Here is a 15,988-nt window from a genome sequence, read left to right as displayed (position 1 = left end):
CATAATTTGCAAATGCCATAATGTACTTAATCGTGAATCGCCCTACACATTTTCCTGTTGTTCATTGAAAATATTTATTAATTTATTTACAGTCTTATAAGACCTATAATACATTCAGGAAATTAAAATTTTCGAACATTTGGTATGTTTTTACAACTTAATATATTTTATATTATTTATTTGGCATCAGCTGATTTGACAGTAAGCAGATTTAACAGTTTGAGTAAAATCTTTAAAATCTTTCGTAACTTAAGTTAGAAAGAGGGAACATTGCTTTAATCCTATAATTCTTAATTTTCTTCTAATATAAATGGTTGGGCAATTAATAGTTTATTATTTTATTAGAACAAAATAGTATAGTATGAATACAAGCAAATCAAATAACATAAAACTCCACTCTGGTTGCTGTCCGGTAGTCAAGAAGCTCTGCGTTGATTGTCGCTAAAGATATTCTCGCAACCAACAAAATCGAAAAATTAACAAAGGGTTGCAAATTATCATAGCGTCTTGTAATAAATTTCGCTGTCCTGATTATTATAATGTAATCATCAAACAGCTCGAAACACTCCATAAATTTTGTACTAATGCTGCTGAAGTGACAGTCCTTGGCTAGATACAAATCTGGTCGTTCCAGTATAGCAAATTCGATATTCGTGAGAATATAGCAATGCCCTGTTACCATCCGATATGAAAACTACTTTTAAATCACAAACTCGCATAATGAAAAATGCCTTTGAATGCTTTTCGGCCGTTTTCTTACTTTTGGGTTTTCTCTAGGAACTGTCAGTGAAACTGTGCTTAAAATTTATTTTCAGCCTCGGTGCCTCATTTTATGTGCCTCGTTCCTTTTCTCTCACAACAAAATCATCTCCTTTTAATTAGGGCAAACCATGTGCGACATATTCTGCACACATATGTAAATATCAGTTGGAGCATACTCCGATAAGCTTTCGACCGACAGTCATATCACTTGACGAATCCTTTAATGCTAATACCTAGTGTCACACATATCACAAATCCTCCTTAAAAGACGTACAACTAAAAATTTGGCCGAGCTTATCCTCCTTGGGGTTTGCGTGTTGCTGTTGTTCCACAAATGGAGGGACCTACATTTTTAAACCGACTCCGAACGGCAAATGGTTGTTTATGAGGAGATTTTGTATGGCAGAAATGCACTCGGAGGTTTGAAATTGTCTGCCGAGGTTGTTAGAAAAACAGAAAAACTTTTTTTATTATTAGGTGTTTCTGCCCGGGTTTCGAACACATGCACTTCCGAATGGTAGTTTCGCACCAACTCAATCGTCTACGGCGTTTGGGGTGTAGCTTATGTTTTTATGATACCATTTCATTTCACTAGATTTTAAAAACCAAAATATGTCAATGTTCAAAAAATTGCCACTGGAGGTTTTCACAAAATTTGTTAAGAGAATGGTTAAATTGGCTACCGGTTGTGCTTTTATTCTTCTGGTGCGGGTAGACTAATCTATATACATATGTATGTGTGTGTGAGTGGCCGAATGTGAAGGCAAAAGAAGAATGACAAAAAAGATTGATTTTTCCTGCGCTGCGTTGCGCACAACATATGAGAAATTACGACGTCGACCGAGCGCCGCTCGACTGCGACGATGGCGACGAGAAGTCAAGCGAAAACTTACAATTCTGCCTCAGAGCGCACGGTCGGAAAAATAGAAAATCAGTTCGGGTGAAAATTTAGAGAAATAACGTCACAGGTACGCAAGTACGCCAAAATTGAAGAAGAAGAATGTGAAAATTTTCATTTGTACAAAATTATAAAAAAATGCAAGCTTGCAAAAGAAATTTCACAGAAATATTACATAATATGTATTCGGTAAAAAACGCCAATCACTTTATAAGGAAAACTACTTGCGTCGGATATTGAATTAAAAACGAAATTCGTAAAATTTTTTTAATACAATTTGAATTTCAATTTGAACATAGGAGCTGAGCAGAGAAAAGTTCCAAATTTTTTCACATTGAGCAACATTGAAAAGAATTTTTAATTTTTTACCTAAAAATATTATAAAATAAAAAATACAATTTTTGCATTACAGTGAATGATAAGACTCGCCATAAGTTGTTTAAGTCAAAAAAAAAAAAAATATTGTATTTTCTTTTATGCATTTAAGTGAGTACTGAAATTTCACGCAGACGGAAAAATTTTGCGACAAATCAGCGAAACTGGAACAAAATTAAAAATTTTAATCTATAAAAATCGCGTTTCGCCGTGCAAACAAGTCTGTATTTTTATACTTTAGTACATAGTGGCTTTAATACATAGCTCTACTAAAGAGGAAGGGCGACGTCGAGGGACAACACGACCAACGACCAATATACGGTCAGCAGTACGACGTTACCATTATTAAAGCAGATATACTATTTGTACGTTGTTGTAGTTGGTGGAAGCTGCATACTTTCCATTGCTGTGGAGCACCCCGGAAATGAAACAAGCAACAATATCCTGCGCCCTTTAATTGTTGCTCTCATCAGCTTTCAAACCGTATTTACCGATATAGTCATCAGTGCTTTTGTCACAATTCACCTGGACGGCTTTCAGCAAGAAGTGTATTGTTCATTCGAAACTGTGGAGTTGATAACAAATCATTTTGTAAAATCTAACTTGCAACCTTAGGCATAAAAAACACGCGTTGGTGCGTGTAGGCATATGTCTATTTAGATAGCTTTTACATTTATCAATAGCTTGGTGAGTTTGGGTGAGTGCTGTTTCTCAACGAATTAACGCGATATAGGCAAAGATTATTCAATGGCCAATAAGAGTCAATAACAACATTATACAATTACAGTAAAAACGAAACGAAAACAAAGCACGAAACTGTGACGAAACAAAAGAAAATGCAGGCACTGAGAAAATCGGCTAGGAAACTAACGTAAATACTAAACTCAACCCAAAAGCAGAGCAAAGCAACGTTAAGAGAAACAACATAGGCGAGTGAAGGTAAAGCGTGAATAAATTAATTTTGCAAAAAACACTAAGGAAAAATTGTTGTATAATAACAGCATGTGTGAGTGCAATACGATAAACTAAGTAACGTATAGATGCTAAAGATATTCCATTAATTTTCAATAAAATTATTTAAGTTTACAAGTATGTACATATGCGTACGTAAGCACACATTTATATCACGTTTCCGTATGCTCTAGTTCTGTGCTGAAAAATTAAAGTCACACAATAATTTTGGTTCGCATTTAGATACTCCATAGTTGAAATATTAAATTTTAATAAAAAAATGTTATTACATCACTGCAAATTTTCTACTATTTCTCATTTTTTTTATGTCAATATTGTCGTATTGCACTGCTGTCCCATTTTCATTGCCTCAACTGCGACGGCCTTATTGGATCAATTATGTAGTGTAAATACCAGAGCAACTCAGACGCTCTCAGTGAATACAATAGCCGAAATTTAATCCCTTAAACTAAATCTACACGTACATCACGTGCAAATGTGTAACACACATATATACAATATGTATCTACTTATGTACAATATTTACAGTGGTAGTCATAGCATGAACAACTAGTAAAATTGAAATTAAAATAACTTTTTTCCGGCCGCCGTTGTCGTGTAGTTACTATTTGATGAGTTCGGGTTCGGCAGGTAATGGCAAATCTCTCAATACATTTCTGCCCTGAAACAAAAAAAAAAACGGGATAACGGGACAACGTTTAATTTTTCAGTTGCTTAATAACTGTTTTATAAGATAAATATTTTGTTCGTTGCCAATAAGATCTATTTCCCAACCTTTATTTTTTCAGTTGCTTGATAAATAATATGAACATTTCATATATATATACAATATTATATATACACTTGCGCTCACATAGTTAAGTAATTTTATATTTGTTTCTATCTTCATGCTACATTTTTTCTTAAATTCTTTATTAAAATATAGTTCATGGTGTAGCAAAAACATCTAAATCAAAGCAAATTTTGTAGAAAATTCACAAAAACTATGAATGAACGGTGCAGGTCTCATGGACATTCACGAAATATCCTTTCGCGTATTGCACGTATATAATATATGTATATGTACATATGTATAAGTAGATATGCATAGAGTGACAACGGAAAAAATATTTCTGCTGTATATTAATTATCAAGCAACACAAAAACCAAACGTTGGGAAGTAATTCTTATTGACAATGAAAAAAGTATTTCTCATCTTATAAATGCAATGAAACAACTGTACTGGTAAAATTTCGGAATTCATTTTTTATTTTTTTATTCGCGATAATTTTTATTTTTTATTTCTGGAAAAAAACTTCTCAAGACGCACACTACAAATCAGATTAGGAGCTCTGACATGTTGCAGGAAGTGTTTTCAATTTTACTCTTTGTCTATTTAAAAAAAAATGATTAACAATAACTGATGAATTGCAAATTTCAGAGCAGTGTTTAAAAAATCACCATTTGTTTTGACAAAACTCGAATTAGATCCTTTCACAAAAAAAAAACAGAAACGCAGAATTTGGCATACACCGTCTGTATTCAGCTGGTATCATTACTTAGGTCTAATTTTAATTGTTTTCTTAAGATCTTTAATACCTGTTCTTCAATATAATTCAAAGGGGCTAATGCTTAAAGAATTGCTTGGTTTCTTGCTGTTCTGCTGTATAATATTTTCAATATAGTCTAAAAGCGTATTTATGAGCAGAAAATTTACCTCGGATTTGAGTTTTTGCGTAAATCACTTAAATCGTATTTGCCTTTAAAAGCGTTTTGGGCCAATGTTTCGTCCCTAATATTTTTTAAATTAACAAAATAGATTTTTCTTACTTCACATTCGGTTTTGAGTACAATACATTTCCTTTTCGGTCGGTAAGATTGATAAATTAAGAACTCACATTTATTCCACACTTCCGAAACCTTCATATTACCATATGTTTACATTGTGAAACCTTCAGTCCACTTTTTATTGCTACTGTATTTCTATCCATGATTATGCCTTCTTCTCCTAGTATTAGTCTTGCATGGTCTTCCTAAGCCTCTTGTCCTAACTTTTTCTTAATTAACCTAACAGGAGTCTGTGACCATTTTATTAGTTTTTTTGTTTTGCTATTTAGCGGCAATATAGTCCATGTTTCCTCGAAATAAAAATTTCAGCCTCAAGAATTAATAGTAAAACCTCAATAGAGAAATTAAAGACACTTCATAACTCTTGACTATCTTTGCCCAGCGCCAAACCAAAAGCCCTGGGAAATAGTGCTTTTTTTTGTATTTTCATATAAGCATTTTTGATGTAACAAATAATAATTATATAATATTATAAAACTGTGTACCCAGTTTTTTTAATTCTGTTTGAAATTTTGATGAAATGTTTTCGAATTTTTTTAAATCTTGTACAATGTTTGGAATCTTGATTTACTCGATGCTTGTAGAAGAAAGTGTTATAGTATTTTTTTTTTAAATAGAATAAAAACACAAAAAAACGGGATAAAAGTACTGAAAATTGGGTAAAATAACGTAATTTTATTATGACCGTAAGTGCATATTTTTCAAAATAATTCATTGGAAAATTTCAAAGATATTTTTCCCCTTTCGATTGATGTCCTTATTAATATCATAGAGCGAGTATAAGTACTATTTAAAACCATTTTTTGAAAATTAAGTCTTTGAAACTTTAAAGTCCTTTAAAAAGTTAAATTGATGAGAAATTAAAAAACTTAGTATGCAGCATTGCTCAATAAAATCTGTAGTTCCACTGCATTATGACATGTTTCCTCGATAACTTTTGATGTGCTACACTGTTATAAAAGTATATCGTTCTTTTGCTCAACGAATGTCACAACTCGAAAAATCCAAAATTCAAGAATAAAGCAGTATTTATATGAAGCGGTTTCATGAGCGATTCAACATCGCTTTCAGCAAAATTGCCTGTATAAATTGTGTTTCAATTTTCTGGAAAGCGATAAAATTGGTTGCCTCAAAGTAGATGGGCGATGTATTATCTATTTAATTTTGTTTACTTTTGTACAAATCATCGGAAGTGCCCAAAAATTCACACTGACGAACCCATTTCCTGATCCATACTCCAAATTTCCTTTTCTTAGGGAATTTTGCAGGTCATATTGAATCGCTTAGGAAATCGCTCCATGTAAATACAGCTTAACGGCTCAAAAGTTTCCAATTTACTATAACTCCCTAAGTAATAGTAAATAATAAATTTCCATATTATGAGATACTGTACGTCACAGATATCGCTATAAGTGGTGAACTCTGTATATTTATACATTTTTTGCTTGTTTTTTTTCCTTTATTATGACACTTGCAAAAAATGAGCGATATCTTCATGCCGATTAAAACCCCAATAGAAAGTCAGCCGTGTGCGAATTGATTATTATGTTGTAGGTCTACGGTCAAAAGCATATTTCATTTTCAGCGTGAGAGCGTCATGACATATTTTACGAGTCATGAATTTTATATAAAGCCCCTCTTCAGGTCCATAGGTGTATATAAAATTTTCTATTATCCCATGCCCCTTTAATTGGCACAACACGCGCATGCAATGCAAATTCCTTCACTGAGCTCTATATATACATGTGTATGTATGTATGTATGTATATGGTTTTCGTCCTCTCTTCACTACATACATATTTTAGGTTGCAATATGGTTGCTGCCTTTTTCGTTATTTTTGTGGTGGCACTCTTGAGCAAATATTCCAACTACACGCTTGAACAATTACTCCGCTACATATGTATGTACGCATAGCATCACACAGCTCATCGCCAACCCCATTGTGACGCTTGGAAACTCAAAAATTTTACTAAGCTTCCACGCTGTGGTGCATAAAGTAACTGTTTTTTGGCAGAGCAAGTGCACATGTGTATCTACCATAGATACAGTCTATTTCAAAAATATAAGACCTACCAAATATTGGCTACTTCTGATAGCCGCTAAGTATTTCGCTGCAACTTCTAATTTGACAATTCTAAAACTGCCTGAACAATTGTGATAATATAACGGCAAAAGTGGAGAGTGGAAAAGGAAATGAATTAACACGTTGACTGCCGAGCGAAATTTGCTGGTTATCACACAGCGCCGCAAGTGTGCATCACCACCACACCAAAAACAATGCGCCGGGCAATGGGTGCCGGCGCGGCAGTCAACGTGTTAATCATTACTTACACATTCACATTGTTTAAATTTTTCTCTTGGTTGGAGGCCAGAAAGGGAACAAGACTACTTTCATGCTGTTCATTATGACCGAAGTAAATTGCAGCTCCAATGTTTTGATGGAGAAGATCGCTTCCCACAACATGACTTCCCACCGCTGTAGTACTTTTTTGGATGCTTTGCTAGCACCTGTTTAAGCCGGAAGAGCCATCAGGGTTTTATTTTATTGCACCATAAAAAATACTTTGAGCCAATTTTTATTTTCATTTTTTTTTTTTATGAAATATGGGAATCATCATGCGTTTGTGGGCTTAAATCTATTTAGGCAGTTCTGTGGTGAGGTAACAGGCATGGTCATTCTAGCACGTTCTATGATCGGATTACGTTTTAAAGATCTCTGTATAGTTTGAGAACACACTTTTATGTTGCCAATGCTTGGAAGTTTGGAGTAACTTTGTTTTGAATTGCGGAGTATGGGCATATTTTTCTTTTTCGTCCAGCGTTTTTCTTAGCGCAGTAAGTCTCCGATTTGAAAAAGAAATTTTCACCACACAGTGATTCCGGCCAATTTACATCGTAATGGCATAAACTTCAAATTCTTCACTTTTCTTGAATTTTGCCACCGAGTTTTCTTCAGTATTGTATTATTAATAAATATATTATTATTAATAAATATATCTAATGAAAAATAACCCGGAATTGAAGTAAAACTGTTTATATTACAATTAGGTCAAAGCACACAATAAAAGTAGTGGACATACTATATAAAAATGTTCAACACGGGTTAAATTAATATTATTTTTATCTTTCAAAGCTTTATCGTTATTTGTTGTATTGGATATTGATTGCTCAATACTAAAGTTACTAATACTCAAAATTCATAGATGAAAGTTTCATATAAATAGTAGGTGCGATAACCAAAACTTCAACGGTCTTGTAATTTTGCAACAGAGTGTAAGTACGCACACTTGAGTCATATATGAGGCTACATAGTACATACATAACGCATCGCCAGCCATGTAGTTAAGGGCGAGAGTGAGGGTGGAGGAAGTAGTAGCGGATAGCCGAAATAAAAGCAATAAGAAAAGAGTATAGAGTAAAGTAAAAAAAGCACATGGCCTAGTTTGCCGATTCTGCTTTGATTTGCTTTTTTTCGGTTACTACTTTTTTTTGTTTTGTCGCTGTTACCATTCCAGTTACTGCTTCCGACCGACAATCAGTCCAATGTGCTTCGATACGTACAAAGATCTGGTTCACTAGCACTAAACATTTAAGGTTGTGTACATGAACAAATCGGGCTTTTTTTCTAAATGTAACTTTGTCATTGGCGAAATGAGTTCAAGTATGGAACATAATAGCTGGCATTATATTTATTTTGCGTTGGTTAGTGTTAGGATGAAATGGCTAAGCACAAATAAAGTGATCTATATTTTGTTAAAAAAGAGATAAGAAATATTTCTTTACTTTCCTTTCAATAAAAAAATATTAATGACATGGCCAATTTCTGACCTTCAACAAGGTTTGCAGAATCAAAGTTGGAACTATTACTTACTTGAATTACCCTAATTTTTGAGTTCACCAAATGCTCACATCGCTGCTTCAGAATCTTCAGCCACGCATCTTTAACGATTTTCCAAAGTGGTTGATTATTACTCGATTAGGTATTGTTTACAGATATTTTTAAGTCCCCCCACTGATTTTCTATAGAATTAGGTCGGGGGACTGAGTTGGCCATTCCATAATCTCAATTTTATTTGCGTGAAATCAACCTTGGCCTTCCGACTCGTGTGTTCAGAATCATTATCCCGCTGGTAGACCCATTTTATTGCCATTTTCTCACATTTCCCTAAACAATGCCACTTTTATTTGTTTGTTGTAACAGCATAAACCATTCTCTTTTTCTCTTTTTTTGGGAACACTGTTTATAATCTGGTTCCGTTAATGTAAGCCAAATTTTCCTAGGGACACTCATTATATAACAGCAGGTTAGTACTATGATTGAAAACTATTCACTATGGCGCGGCTGTAGATGTTATACACCAATATTTTTTCTGACTTCTTCGCATAAATCTACGGATATACTTGCAATTAACATTGTACTTTGCTGATAAGAGAATTCAAACACTCTGTCTTATCAGCATAGATTATTCTGGGTCTAAAGGATCTTTAATTTACACAAACGTTTTATCAACTTCGTATTAATAGTAGGCAGATAAATTTGTTGTGTCATTGCATACAAAAAATTGTGAACAGTGGAGTTGCGGCATTTAACATTACCCGACAGTATACACATAATAAGCAGCCGAGAGGAAATGACGATGTTTCTGAACTTTAAAGAGTAGATACATTTCAAACGCCCTTTTGGGCCCTTTGGAGTGCATCTTGTTCTATTTTGTTTCAATGGAGATATCCACTCTACACGGCGTAAGAGTCTATCACGTGGGCAATCGGTTATTAACAGCCAACATATCTCATCAATATAGTATCTTCGCATATATTCTATTTTTAGGTTGGAAGTTTTTTAGTAGCACTCCAGTGAAGGGGGACAATAGAGAGAATGTCGTTCGTGGGCCCCTCATTTTGTAAGGCTAAGACAACAACCAATTAGAGGGGAACCTCGGCTAAACACCTAATAAAGGATGTAGGCGCTATTAATTTACGGACTTTAGAGCAAAGAGAGCAAGCAGAGAGTTACCAAAAGCCACCTCAATTGGTTGGACCAATTTGTATGGTTAGGAGAGTTATGGATTCTTTCATATACGCTCACCTACTTACATATTACATATTAAAATATAGTGAACGGCATATGAAGAGATGTAACATAAATGGAGGTTCTAACAAGATAATGACCAAACAAAAAACTGAAGCATATAAAGCCTGGCTTCAGAGTACATAGTAGAATATACATACATAAGTTCTTGACTGGCCCAGCAACTGGCAAACCTTTATCACGAAAATCAAAAGTGAAAATTAAACAATCAATCAAGTTCAGTCGGTAATAGTAAGGAATATCGCTGGATATCATGAATAATTGAATACCTTCTATTCCCAAGAGATGCACAGCGTCTGCCAGAATAGTGGATACGCTATTAGCTACCAATGTTAAAATTTTCTTGGTTGCCTTAATCAAATATGCTTTGCTTTTGTCACTATTAAATTGCTTTTAAGCAAAGCTTGTTTCTTTAATATTAACTTTTTATTTATAAAACGCGAAATTCCTAAGATTTTTCTTCGTCAATGATAAAAGTATATACCTACATATAAAAAAATGAGTTCAAAACAAAATTCTGCAAAATAACGTCGTGTTTATAAAGAATTTACGATATGAACAAAAATGTACTAACGGGCGCTCTAGCTTTGGCCGATCTGTATCTACAGTAAATTCATATTCTCGTGATTGTGCAAATATTAGTATCGTAAATAATTGCATAAAAATTGCTTTCTTCTTTTTAAAAATATGTAGATCACACACGTGTATATATGTACATATTTATAAGCAAGTATGAATTAGCAAAAAGTAAATAAAACAAAAAAAGTTATGAAAAAATTACAAACAGGTAAAATATAAACAAGCACATCCATGCAACAACAAATGGAAGTACTCGTATTTATAACGTTAACGCGCGCACCACACACATTCGTACCTTCATAAAGAAATTATCAGCCACCCACTCGCTGCCGTCCATCCGAATGAACCCATACAATACATAATCACACATTTTTATGTCTCTCCTTCGTAACGCTCACTGAGCAGCGCTCTTTTAAGCTTTTGTTTTGTTTACTTCGATTGTGCGCGAGCGAGCTCTCTTTCAATGGATGCCACTCGTGAGTACATATTCTCGATAGTAGGGCAAAATTGTGTATTGATTATGTGACCGACGAGACCAGTAACGCGATTCAATACTTCCACCATATGATAGCAATAACAAGCACAGGAGCACGTCATTGTTGCTGTGCTGGTGATTGTGCGGAAAGGAGTGACAAGCGGAAACGTACTGCACAGTCATCACTTGCAAAGCAATTATGATTGGCTTGCTTGACCGGCTCGTTGCCTCGCTGGGACGTCGACTAAGCGATGGCATTCGGTAGGGGTGTTTATTAGCTCACAAATAGCTGCGTCGGTAAAAACAATGGCATCCCCTCCGGCAAGGGGTGGTGTGAATGGGGCCATTAGCAGGAAGGCACTAGCCGAGAACATTATTTAGGCTTTGCTTCGTTATGGCTCAGTGGGCAGCTTCAATGGCATTTCAGTTTGACCAATTTTCATCATGTACATATATTTCTCACTATTTATTTTAGTTAGTAACAATTCGTCGAATATTCTGGCTTTCGTTTTGATTGTGTGATACTCATCTACATACTTCACCTTATAGTATAGTTCTAATCTGCTACTACATTATGAGTATACTTGTGCTCTTATTTGTCTTCTTCTCAAAGCGGGCTTCGAACGGATTCAGATATTTATTTCTTTATTTCATGAAATGTTTTTCCACATTAGTTATCAAACGTGATTCAGCTTGATTAATTAATTAGCAAATATATTATAAACTATTATTTAGTGGGGAAATATTTACATATTTGCTCCAAATTATCTACATTTTGATTACATTAATTTCATATACATATAATATACATATGTAGTTTATTTTTTAATATTTTTTTCTTTGAGTTAATTGCAATTTTTTTCACACAAATAAATAATTTCGTATTATACAGTGGTCACACAATTTATTCGTACACTCACAGTTTATAAACAGATGCACCTGATACTTAGCACGATGTAGACAAACGAACAAAATTTTGATATATTCGTAAAGAATGACATATTTATTTAATATTTAAGGAACAAAAACTTTCAATTTCATTTATGGAATTAGAGAACTTAAATATTTTGCGCAAAGCTAAAGTTTTTTACGTACTACGCAGGGTGTACGAATAAATTGTCTGACCACTGTAAATAATTTCGTATGCGGGAATGGAGTTTTCTACATAGTTTTTATGAAGCTTCTTGTACGCGAGAGTCCTTTGTTTCGAAGAGAGTCCATATGTATATTAAGTTTCTAAAAGGGTCAAGAAGTATTCCAGACATATGTATATGCAGTCAAACTCTTGACTGTCAAAGTTCTTTATCTTTGTTTTTATGGTTTCTTTAACTTAACAGAAGTTAAGAGTCCTTTTGTGTTTCCGAAATGCCAAGTAATTCCACCGCGATCGAGTTAATTCAAACAGCTGATTTTTGTTTACATTTGAGGTAGTAAATGGGTATCAGGATAATCTGTAAGTTCCATGCATTGAAAAATACTTACGAACGATGAGCTGGCAACCATATACATATGTGTATGTTCGAGTACGGTGCCGTAACGGTGCTTTTTGCGGTTGAATATACTTTTGCGTTTTAGTTAGAGCATTGATACTTTTGTGAGAAATATACTTAAGATCGATTCGGTCTTCGTCCAAAATGATGCGAATCTGTTTTATATTGTAACTGGTAAGCAAATACAAAATAAAGTATCTGGAGTATTCCTACAGCACTTTATTTTAGTTGAAACGATTCAATAATGTCGAGCAGGAAAAATTCCACTCCAGCTCTTCGAAAAGTAATCATAGAGTTACAAAAATCGGATTTTCTTACTGTGCAATTTCAACACTATTAAACGTTTCAAAAACGATGGTTTTTAATACTTTGAAATATTTTTCTAAACATAAAAAAGCAGAAAACGTTTCCAAAAAAAAAAAAACAAAAAAAGTGTGACTGTATTTCTAGCCAGATTGATAAGATGGTTGTTAGATGGTCAAAATAGGATCCTATGAAGAGTGCTGCGGACATTCATTGAGACATTTTAGTTCATCTAGAGAAGCTAGTAACGAATAGAACAGTTGCGCTTCCATTGGCAGAAGCAGGGCTGCACGGCGAACTGGCACGGAAGAAGCTATTGATAATATCACCGATAGCGCCGAACTGAGCTTGCGCGAGAGGACATATCCTGGACTTACAATCAGTGGCGTTATATTTTATTCAGCGCTGAAACGAAGGAAAATAGAGCTGGTTCAGATGGCAAACATGTGCAGCATTCGACTCCAAGTTGGTCTCACCCATCATAAAGCACGAGGGAGGCTCAATAATGGTGTGGAGTTGCTTTTTGTTGAACGTCGCGGTCTAATTCACAGTATTGAATGTGATATGGATACGGTCAAGTTCGTTCAGATACTTTAAAATATAATGCTACCTTATGCTACCTTTACTGGTGATTTTGAAATTTCAACAAGACAGTGGTCCGTAGCACATTTCTCGCGTGGCAAAAAAGTTTTTCGAAGACAATTCGATCTCTGTTCTGATCCGAGCTGGAGAACCAGGTTCACAATACTCTTTAGTCTGTTCTTTTGATTTGGGATCATGATGATATACCCAAGCCTCATCCATAGTGATGAATCGACGCACAAAATCCATATCTTTCGAAAACACTCTAAATGCTGCTGAAAAAGTCACATTCGAATGTGTTTTTGTTGAATTGTTAGCGAATACGGTACCCATTTTGCACACAGCTTTCTGAAACCCAATACTTCAAATGCCTAGGGCTTCTACTAAATATCTTTCAGCCACTCGGAGATTTTCCAATACGATATCCTGTATTTTTTCTCCGATTTCTTGTGTTGTTACTGTTTTTTGACGTCCCTGACATGGAACGTCTTCAAGGCTTGGCTAGTAACAATGTCCTCTCTTATCGAACTGCAAAACTTATTGAACAACCTAGTAATTTACCCTGTCAAATCGATTACTTGGCGGACTGTGTACAATGACGCGCTGATCACCCGAAGCCAAAGAGAGCTTTAACTTCAATATCAGCTCACCGAATTGCATACTCTCATCCACGGCAGGGAACCGTAATTGTTGCTCACAAACTGTTCCCAGACTTGTGTACAGTAGGCGTGGTTGGAACTTTCGCCAAAAATTTACTTCTATATTCACATGCTTTGTACAACACAAAACACATTCACTTCAAATATAAGTTTGTAATAACTATTTTTCAATGTTGTTAAAGCTGAAATTTATTTTTCGAGCGTTAAAATTATAATCAGTTAAAACTAATCCCCAGGCATGAATGCTTTGTATACCCTGCAGGAATCCATTGTACCAAAAAGGCGTTGTTTTAGTGAATTTAGGAGCATTCCATTTCTTTACCTACACTTACTCGGCGGTGTCTTAAGAATAATCAGTTGTCTCACATTGCATCATTTTTTGATAGTTCGGAACTAGCATTAAATGAGGCGGGTACGAAATAATAAGCTGTGCACAATCTTTCGATAGTTGGGATCTAGCTTAAAGTCGAAAATTACTTACCTACTTTGTTCACGAGAAATAAAACTTGAACCTATCTACCAATAGTTTGGATGGTGGAGCACTAGTATACCATTCAGAAGGCTCCGGGTTTAATTATTAAATGCTTTTTAATTTATACATAAACTTAACTATTAAATTACAAAAATGACATCACCTTCCATTCCTATTTGAACTAACCACTTACTGCATCAGAAGCGCTATGGCGCTACTAGCGAAATCGTACTTTCGTTCACTAGATCAGGATACTCTGCAGGCCACATGCCATACATATATGCACACTAGACCGGAGTGAAATACGTAAATTTTTTCAAATCATATCGTAATAGCAGGGAAAAGTTGCTACATATCAATACAAATTCAGGAAAAAAAAGAAATTTCAAATCGGTTAATATCTTCCGTTCGCGCATTGCATTTAAAATTTACAAATTTTATAATAAATTGAACAAATATTCGAAAAATTGTAAGACGTGGAAATGATGTTAGATAAAGTTCATTTTTTGTAGACTATTACAACATCAGGTATAGTTTGAAAAGAAAAACGTCTACCGCTCTATCAAAGCCCCTACAGCCCCTGAAAAGAAGTGGAAAATGTCATTTTTTGTATAAATTTACGTAATTGCGAGTGGTTAGTTTCTCTATTTTAATTTTTGTATAAGTCTTATTGAGTATATAAGTAGAATAAATTATTCCCCTCTTAGCGCGCCCACTGACCACACTATCTTAAAGAAGTTTTGTACAGCTCTTGGCCTGCCCTTTTTGGACGACTCAGAACTCACCGCGTGAAGGTTACTGTACGACGAGTTCCACCCACTCCCTTCCCAACCAACCAACCAAAGATGAAAAATTATTTATTCGGGAGTGGCAAAGTCTGCTTTAGTGTCAAATTGAGGCATAACTGTACGAGAAGTGAGTGCTGCTCTTATAAACCCATCACGTCTCTCGTTCCCATACACTTTTGAGGACGCTTGAGTTACTAGTTTTACGCAACTCTCCACAGCTTGCGTATGGCATGGAATATTTGTTAAATCTATGGTTAATTTAGGTTTTTCTTTATCAGAAATTAATTGCAAGATATCTTCAGAAGATGCCTCATAGGTAATTCATTAAAATGGAGGAGACAGATAGCCCATTGTACTGGTCTTTTTAAACGCGTTTCAATGAATTTTATTGCACCATTCTTCCACCCAGTATTTGTTGACGTACCATCACATCCAATCACTACAACATTAGATTTATTTATACCATTTTCTTCAAAATAATTTACAATGCTGTATGCTGTGTCCTTTCCACTTTTTGAAGTAGGTACTAAATGACAAAGGTACTTTGAGCCTGGTTCTGCTATTACTGAAATGTGCTCTTATTTTTTTATAGATTGATAACGTTTGTTTCCTTTTTCAACTAAAACTAAAGTGTCATCCATCCTGCCATCAAAATACACACACATCGGATCGTTTAATTGCTCTATTGCATTCCCCGATTCGATAAGTTTTAGTCT

At 34.7% G+C, this 15,988-nt stretch overlaps 1 protein-coding gene across 10 annotated transcripts in view; it reads left to right on the top strand.

Annotated features, from left to right (window-relative positions):
* LOC129240455 (translational regulator orb2-like) overlaps positions 1–15,988 on the top strand; it is a 123,704-nt gene that overhangs the window by 5,432 nt on the left and 102,284 nt on the right. The window contains exons 1-3 of one of the 10 annotated variants that reach the window (XM_054876251.1): positions 1,634–2,103; positions 2,170–2,356; positions 2,415–2,974. The exons of 4 other annotated variants lie outside the window; for them this stretch is intronic. The gene's annotated coding sequence lies outside the window, so the exon portion shown is untranslated. Of the gene's footprint in view, positions 1–1,633; positions 2,147–2,169; positions 2,975–15,988 lie in introns of those variants that run through there. 5 more of the 10 variants (XM_054876249.1, XM_054876248.1, XM_054876252.1 and 2 more) reach the window with 5 other exon arrangements.

The sequence above is a fragment of the Anastrepha obliqua genome, chromosome 3, assembly GCF_027943255.1.
Source record: "Anastrepha obliqua isolate idAnaObli1 chromosome 3, idAnaObli1_1.0, whole genome shotgun sequence".
Classification (NCBI taxonomy): Eukaryota; Metazoa; Arthropoda; class Insecta; order Diptera; family Tephritidae; genus Anastrepha; species Anastrepha obliqua.
This window is presented reverse-complemented; position numbering and strand designations above follow the sequence as displayed.